General features: G+C 35.3%; 1 protein-coding gene across 1 annotated transcript in view; it reads right to left on the bottom strand.

Moving 5' to 3' along the window:
- Positions 1 to 6,728, bottom strand: part of LOC102804438 (uncharacterized) — a 67,291-nt gene extending 60,563 nt beyond the window's left edge. Inside the window, exon 1 of the mRNA XM_078007891.2 lies at positions 6,655 to 6,728. The gene's annotated coding sequence lies outside the window, so the exon portion shown is untranslated. The remainder of the gene's footprint in view (positions 1 to 6,654) is intronic.
- Positions 6,729 to 9,177: the final 2,449 nt, after the last annotated feature.

Genomic DNA, 9,177 nt, shown 5'->3' on the forward strand with positions numbered 1-9,177 from the left:
TTTTATCCGTTTCTGCTGGGAATTAATTGTTGATAAAATTATATTATCATAATTATGTGTAACTTTAAAGGATTGGTTTTATGAACATATATAAATGATACACAGAATACAAGTAAATATTATATATGTGTGATTTAAACCTCATATTAAGATGATACTTCGTTATCAAAAAGTTAAGCCGATGTCACTTGCAGAATAGTCTGTCCTATCTGAACATTATCTCGGATTTAGATTGGTATTTCTCATTTTCTAAAAGATTAATCTGTCAACGACACCTCAGTATGCCAATATACCGTTGTCTCTTGTATGGCCTGTCAATCCTCCAAATAAAATCGTTCGTTTTTTATATCTTTATTTGTGCATTGGTTACCCCGCCATTCATTTTAAAATGTCTCTCGCCTCCTCAAAATTCACATCCTTTGAGATTCGGCATTTAAGAAATGTAATCGCATCTCAACATCATTGTCAATATCTGCTCTTTCGTAAAAGAAGAGCTCTCCGGCATTGTATAACGCTTGCTTTGACAAACGTCTTGTACATTTTGAATACTAAAAGCCATACTAATATATTTACAACAAAACTCTTAAAACAGTTGCTGGCGTACCAATGATATTTCGTCACATGCGTTGTGTACGTCGCATGGAAACCATATTTAACACGACGTGGCACGGTGACTGCAAGCCCGTACATATCGTTGGTGAAATGTTTCTCGGCAAAGCCAGCTGTAAGCATGATTTTTTTTCGGCACAGAAACTAATATTGTGCTATATAAATAATTAATTTAGTTATTTGATATGTGATTTATAGTAACTATCTTGAAAATAGTTTATAATATCATCAAATAAATTATTTTTATAAGCTGTCAATTATAGGAACAAGCTTGATTTGTTAGATTAGAGTTGATTTTATACTATATACGTAGATATATCATATATCAAGCTTTTTCGCAAATGGTCTGTCGTGATGTCTCGTGAATACAATTCTTTAAATCAATATGTAATAACATCGCCTCGTTTCCTGCTGGGATGCGTATCAGAAAAGATTACCTAGGCATTTCGTGGAATTAGACTCATTATTATTGCCGACTGACGGGACTGAATGTAATGTAAAATGATGTGCCTTAAGGGTGTTCTCAGATAGCATTTGCAGCATGCGACATGTTGCGTGAATACTAACGCGACTATTTGGTCACAAGCCAAGTTCCGAGATGGCAGGAGAGTACGCCGGGCTTGTGGGTTGTGTAATACGTGTATATCCCCGTGGATGAATTGAGAAGTTCAACAATTGTGTGTGTGTAGCCGCCTCATGAGTTTATAATACGTATCGTGATTAAACTATGATTATTATTATTCAGAGTAATTTGATAAAATTAATGCGGTGTCGCTAATGCTAATACCGATCGGCGTATATATGTATATATATCACCTGCAAATCGCAAACAAAATTACAAGTGAAATCACTAACAATACACATTATATATACATGGCTTTCACATTGAGTGATAATATTCTTCGATTAAACTATTCGAATCGACGTCGCTAAACACTCATCATCCTCCGTACAATGAAGTGCAAAAACGTGTTTAAGTAAATTCAGTAAAAAAAAAGTTCGTTTACCCAACTGCTGCATAGCGTTCATTCGAACGTGCGCGAACAATATTACAAATCAAAATGAAATGAAATGACCGGGAACTAAGTAAAGATGGCATCTCAGCGTTATGTGAGCGTGGAAAACTACCATCTGTCTGTATCTAACTCTGGCAATGCAAATTACTTTTTTGAAAAAAAAGCCGCCTCAGGAAGCCCGATATCCCGCTGTTTCATAATACTTGTATGTACTTTCAATAAAGAATATTGATATTGTCTGAGCAGATTCAAAGGTGTTTTGTAGCATCTTCTTTGAAGCGTGCTATCAGTGTGAGTAGTGTATTCACTTTTCTCCACATATTGTCCTTGGGTGACTTTAAAATCCAGTTTTTCATGCAACGCGTCATCCGTTATTTATTACGCCTCATTTAGTACAATGGCTATAATTTATGTCTGGAGTAGGTCATAAGTCTGAAATGCCGTGAAAATGAAAAATTACGCTTTCTTTTTAGTTATACTAAAACAAATAATTTGATGTATAAATTCCATGAAATACACCTTTCCTGAAAGTCACGCCCTCACGCGATGAAGGGTTACTGTGACGTCACTGTGACGTAGACGGTGTGAGCAGTATTCATGATTGTATAGTCGTTTGTATATAACAAAGCTTAAAAAAGAACATTTTTCATTGACTACAGATCGAACGAATGTCGTCGCTTTCAATGGTTCGGCCTTCCTGTTTAGCCGTTCACGTCACGGAAGCGGTTCGTCGCTAGGGGGCGCAACGTACGGGATAGGTTAACTGGCATAACACGGTTGTATTTCAACCCGGTGGTTATAATACGTGTAAATGCTACTCCGTAGAAGACGTCAACACTGAGTCATAGATAATTTTGTGTTCATGAAGTACTTTGATTAGTGGCATTGTTAAATTAAGTGCTGTGAAATATCAAAACGTGTACCGATCCTGTCTATCTAAACGCCGGTGGTATGAACGTTCTTGACTAAATCATCGCATCAATAATTCAGAGAAGCGTGGTATCAACGCCCGTGTTAATGAGAGTTTGGGCACTTAGGGAGTAAAGGACGTCAGAATATCAAAGGGAAATTGACCTTTAACGTTACTGCCTTGGGTGTTGTAGTAATTGATTGTAATTCACGTCATTGTTATCAGATTAAAGTCGACCACATGCGATGAAAGTTATCAGCGTCTATTACTATTCTGCCATAACGTACACGCGACATCCTAGAAAGATGTGATTCCGTACTACATGTATAGATAACACAGAAGCCATTAGTATATTATCAGACACGTGTGTTAGATGCAATAACGCTTTTATGACATTTGAAGGTGAATTTCCACACTTATTCGTTATTTTGTTCTGATTTTTTTTTCTTGAATCAGCATTACTTATAATAAATAGCATAACATGGGAATGATTGTATTCAATGTTGTTGTTTTTAAATGCTCCAAGTTATATCATTTGTCGGTATCAAAGTGGTGATTCTATCAACCAGCCTAGAGAATAAAGCGCACAGAAAATACTTCAGAATCCCAGTAAAACACGACCGTGTATTTGAATCAGTATTCCCTTACGAGACACATACCTGTCACACAATATATTTCCCTTTCACGCTCTACAGTCCATACCACTATGAGATTAGGTTATTGTTATGGGCAACATAGCAATTATCGCAGCATTATTCCCAAAACGATATCGATTATGAAAAACAGCATCCCCAAAGTAATACTATGCTATCCGGCTGCAATATGCAAATGCAATATAACATAACACGTGGTGCACAACATAACACGTGATGATGGCCATCGCCATTACTTTGTTCAATTCCATGAATCATATACAGACATTTTCTACATTACTTACTTATTCATCGAAGATTGATATATATTTTCTTTATAATTCTATAAACTATTTTTTTGTACGATGTTGTAAATTAAGGACACACCTTTTCAATCACAATCTTCCAATTTTTTAAAAGTGGGATTTACCCTCGTTGTTCAAGCAAATATGTTGTGTAAATTAAATAAATATTACGTTCGTGTTTTTGTTGTGGTGGTAAAAAAACGCAGAGGCTGTTCAGAGAAAAAACACCCCTGAAGTACTAATATTTTTGCGTACCACGAATTACCTATTTTCTAGATTACATTGTCTCTCGCTTTTAGTCAGGGTGGGAAATACTTAAAGTGTGTCGATCTATCGACATGATGCCATAGTCTATGTGCAGGAAATTGTATGCCGACATCACATTTGGATGCATCTTCAATTAATTAACATACTTTCAAATCTGAAATACAATCGTAATAATTGTAATCTAAGAAAGAATTATAAATCCATTTTCGAATAAGTTTTACTTGAATTCTTTCACATTGGTTGAAACACATCTCATTATCAATTGACCCCCCTCCCCCTCATTAACGAACATTTAATAGTATCATCATCCAGGGCTGTCAATACATTTATTGAATAACGTCTCCTTATTAATACAACGATACTATTTGGGGGGATTTAATATCAATAAAAGTTTATCAAAAAACCTGTTAGGCAATGTGTATTGTACAGAGGATTATCGTAGAGCTTGTTTCCGTAATGTTAAACTCACCGTCCCCTACACTAAGTGTCATGTACATTTTCGTTTGATTCGAAGCTTGGTTAGGTCGGGTAAAATAACTCTTATTGAATGCTTTAAATGTAAACGATATGAACCCCTTTTGCGTGCGATACTGATAATCTCGATCAAACTTCAAGGGAGGTGGTCGTCGGGCCACGCCCTCTTGTTATGGGACTCATAGCGGCGTACACAAAGCGTGTACATGAAATTCGAACACGCGCTGCGCGACGACCACCGTCTTTTAACAATTGAGTCACGCGTCACGCTATGGACTAATCAATCAATCAACAAACGTAATAACGAATGCGCAAAAAGTGCGCGATCATCTCATGACATTAACATGTAATACATCAATGTCATTTGTGCTGCGATGCGTATCTGGAAAGCATTTCGTACTTTAAGCTCATTATTACTGCCAACTGACGGCACTGAGTATAATACGGCGCGACGTGCCTTGAAGAGGAAATCCAACCTGTAGTGACCCCATGCGTCGTTTTGTCTGAATACACAAAAACATGGCTCGCATGTTAAAGTTCAAGTGTGGTGATGCATACACAGTTTCTCATCCATCCACATTAAAGACATTGCGAAACTAATTGTCACCGCGTCAGTATTCCCTTATCTGTCTTCTTGAAAGACATACATGGAATCAGTTTGAATTAACGAAACGTTTTCTCCTGCGTTACAATGTACACACAACCATACCGAGAGTCTTCTGTACCAACATTACTATAACTGCATATTATACTTAGTAACTTCCATGATTAACATAAGTTGCAAAAAAAAGAAGATTTCTGCATTGCGTATTTTCCTCCCGTATTCATCCCCATAAATATGCAGACAGTAGTACAGATAGTAGTAGTACAATCTAGTACGGAAATCAACAAATATTTACACTCGTGACGATCAGTGCTGAGGATGGTCGTTACACAGAGACCCTAGATCGTTGATATTTGTGAACAAACTGCCAACCAAGGCATTTTGTATGAAACACAAAAAATAGAATACGCTGATTGAGATTTATTCTGACGGTTACACACAACAGAATTGGGTATAGTGACGTGTCGTGGATGAATCTATCAAATGTATTTGTTATCCCTTAAACATCATTTACACTCGTCTGTTGTATGATCTTGAAATGTATGTCTCTGTCAGATCAGTTAAATAGCTTTGTCCACAATCACTGTGCTTTGTCTGAGTCACATATTGAATTTTATCTTCTATTTGCACTCCTAAGATGAAACAAACATCGACAGATGACGATGCGATTTATCAACGTCAGTCGCATACAAATATTTTATTAATGAATTGTTGGACGGATACACACGGATCGGAGTATTATGGGTAAAATATAAGAAAATGTGTGATTTATAAAAAAAACGTGAAAAAAGTAACTACACGCTATCGGAGAATCCTCGGGGCAATTCTTTTAAAATAGTAACTAAACATTTTGCTCTGCTTCTTCTTCATTATTATGTAGGTCGTCTACAAATTAAATCACCTATATTCCCTTGAAATAAAATGAACGCCTGTTTTGATCGTTGCCATGGAAATACATGTATTTCTAAATTAAAATATCATCAATATAAATATGTCATACAAAGGCAATTCATTTTGAGATGATTTATGATACTATATGTGACATATGTGTTATGGCATTCCGAGCATTCTGCTTAATCGATGAGTTATTCCCACAATAGTAATATGTTTTCAGGGAAAGATCTTTTTTTTAAGATTCAATACGTTCTGTCATATAAATATGAATGCGCTTGGGATAGGAATTTCAGAGACAATTTCATATTGACAAAATTGAAAGGGTTTTCGTGCCAACAAGCCAAACAGGCTAGCACGAGAATTTTTTTATTTGTAGTCGCACGTGTGATACTGTAACACGGAAATGAAACATTGAGACACAAATAAAACATTAATATACTGATTTCGTAATAGTATTTCGAATTCGGTGTAGTACATGTTTGCTTTAGGGTTATTCGGAAATATCACATGCTGATAATAGTTAACAGCAAGCAATACAACGGGAAGTCTAACTACTTTCTAAAGCCAAGTGATGTAGCTTATGAAAATATTTAACACCTTAAATAATGAGGCGAATTTGCAAGTGAAGCACAAGTTAATGACATTAACCAAGTCATGACTTGTATGTATATACTTCAATGGCGAGTGTTTAACATTGTCTCCCTTGTTCGTTTCTTGGTTGTATATTTGTATATATGGCATACATGCCTTAGACCTAGGAACAAGGGTGACTACACATTTCGAAAAGTCCTCCTTACGTTGAATACATTAGCAGTTAGTGGCAGCAACTGAGGTCCTGGAAGCAACGAACCGTTTAAATATCATCGGGGTCGCAATCATGACTGACAGCGTAACTAATTTACCCTCGCGTGCAATTAATTAAGGTGTGAAATGAACAACTCACCTTGGAGGCTTCTCTGAATTGTGTTATACGGGCGGCGTAGAGGATCGGGTTGACAAACGGGAGATGGTTTGAATGTCAGCGGATAAATTTATACTACAGACGGTGATATGGTCGACGGATCACCACAACTACGCAATAATGCAGTTAAACTATAATCACCGCTGTATTGACTTCGCTAGTTATTTTTATGATATGTAACGTATAAAGCGCGGGTTTGACTGAGTTTGTAATGTCGCAGGTTCTAGCCACACTAGCCACGGTACTATTGTCAACATGTATAAATATTGAGGTGCATGTCTCGTAATTACTTTGCTCCTAATTTCTATTTTTATCACAAGAAAAATACCTCCATTCACGACATTTCAGCAAGTGTGTTTAAAAAGCACCCTTGGAAGGTGAAAGTTGGTAAAACCAAAACTTTGAGAACCTAACACAGCTATTTCTATTTCTTGGCTAACGTACTCAAAACAACATCGAGTCCCAACTTGAAACAGAGCGCAGTCTGATACAGCCAAGTTCACGATAGATGTATTAGTGAGTGCTCACCCCAAAACTTTATTAAGTAAATACCTATAACCGATCATTTATTCTCAATGATACCTGACACGACAATGGAACCCAGCTGCGTCATCATTAAAATATAATATAATAAACCAATTCATGAAGATATCTGCCATTACCTTAGACACTAGTTCTTTTTTGAGTAATTATTTTTTTTTTAATTACAACATTCGTGTTTATTTTTATATCATCGGGTACTTTCTTACATAATATTATCAATATGAAATTATTATAAAACCTGCTTTAGTTTGCTTGTTTTTTTATCGAAATGATTACAACCGTCATAAATAGATGGCGCTGTTTCCGTTGAATCGCAACTTCACTGTCTGACAATATTATATAATTTTGATATGGAGTGTTTAGTGACATTTTATTGAAATGGAATTCATACAGAAACATATGTATTGGACTTGTCCAATTCATTACCGAGTTATATCGGTAATGTATTAAACTAATGACGTGGTGTAGTTCGCGCACTGTTAAGTTGCGATTCACAGAATAAGGAACAATGAGTAAACGCAAACGTAACACGGACTGTAATATTTGATAATACCTGTATATAGAACAAATAATATTATTTACTATATTTCCAAATGTACTGTCACATATGAAAAATGAGATATGCGATTTGTATAGACGTCTCCTAATATATCTTTGAGCTGAAATATTTTAACTTAAATACATATGTGATTGCGTGTATTAGATTGTGTCATTTTTGACTGATAATTTCTTTGTAATATTTGTATTTCCCCATTTATCAACGACATTCGTACGGCGTGATAACACGATATACTCGCAAGTCTAACTAATCTTTATGACGCGTGTTCCCATAGCAACTACGGTATATTCATAATGCATATGCAATAATATGTTAGATATGAGATTACAACATGCATACGCAGATAAGTAAACCACCCTTGGTCACTATTGTTCTGCCAATTCGTTTATTCATATCAATGTCCTTGGTTGGGAAACTATCGCAGTTTCATTTATATGGCGATCAATGCCACAATTGTATCGTTAGTATCATGTTGTTTGCGATTTGTAATAAACAAAAAACGTGTTATAAGGTTCGAAATACCTCTGCTGTTTCAGCAGAACAGAGTCTTGCAATGATAAGGGCAAGCAGTTACAAGTGACCTTGGCTTTGTTTACATTCTACTTAAAAGTCTGGACACACATGTCCAGATCTGATCACCGATAAGGATAAATTTAACATGATTCAAGTCCAGTGGATGAACCTCAAAATCGTACACCATTTAATAGCGTGACATGGCAGATCTTGAGGCATGAGGCTTTAAATTGCATAATAATATCGTATTTTTTTTAATTGGGTCGCTATTCGGGTCATAAAAATCTACCAACTTCAAAAATATCGTGTAATATATCATGGAAGATATGTTAATGTTAACCAATTTTAAAATAAAATCACTTACTTTTTGAGATATAGTTGCTTTTGTTATAAGTATAAAAGCAATATAGATATTTCCTCTGAGCCAAGCACACTAAGAATTGTAACTCGGATTATTTAGGCAACATTTTATTCCAACAAGTTACACTACATAATAATAAACTATAGTAATATTTCCATATTACAATACATGCTAACATATATATTTATGAAATAAAACAAATACAACCAGTGTCTTGACTGTGCGACTTCCGTTAACAAATGTATCTAATATTATCATATATATTGATATAATAAAACCATGTATAGCCCACACGATTCGAGTACTATTCAATTATTTTATTTTCTATTTTGTTCAATATCATAAGATAATGGAAGCTTGTTGACAACCTTTCTGACTGGAAAATTAGTAATTATCATACATCATATAGAAAATTACGAAAATGTAATCATAATATATCATTTCAATATATAACGCAATTCTTCACACGAGGCAAAAGTGAACACAAAACAAGACACGGAAAAACACAGAAACATGTTTTTGGTAAATG

This window comes from Saccoglossus kowalevskii, chromosome 19 (genome assembly GCF_978046115.1).
Source record: "Saccoglossus kowalevskii chromosome 19, keSacKowa6.1, whole genome shotgun sequence".
NCBI lineage: Eukaryota > Metazoa > Hemichordata > Enteropneusta > Harrimaniidae > Saccoglossus > Saccoglossus kowalevskii.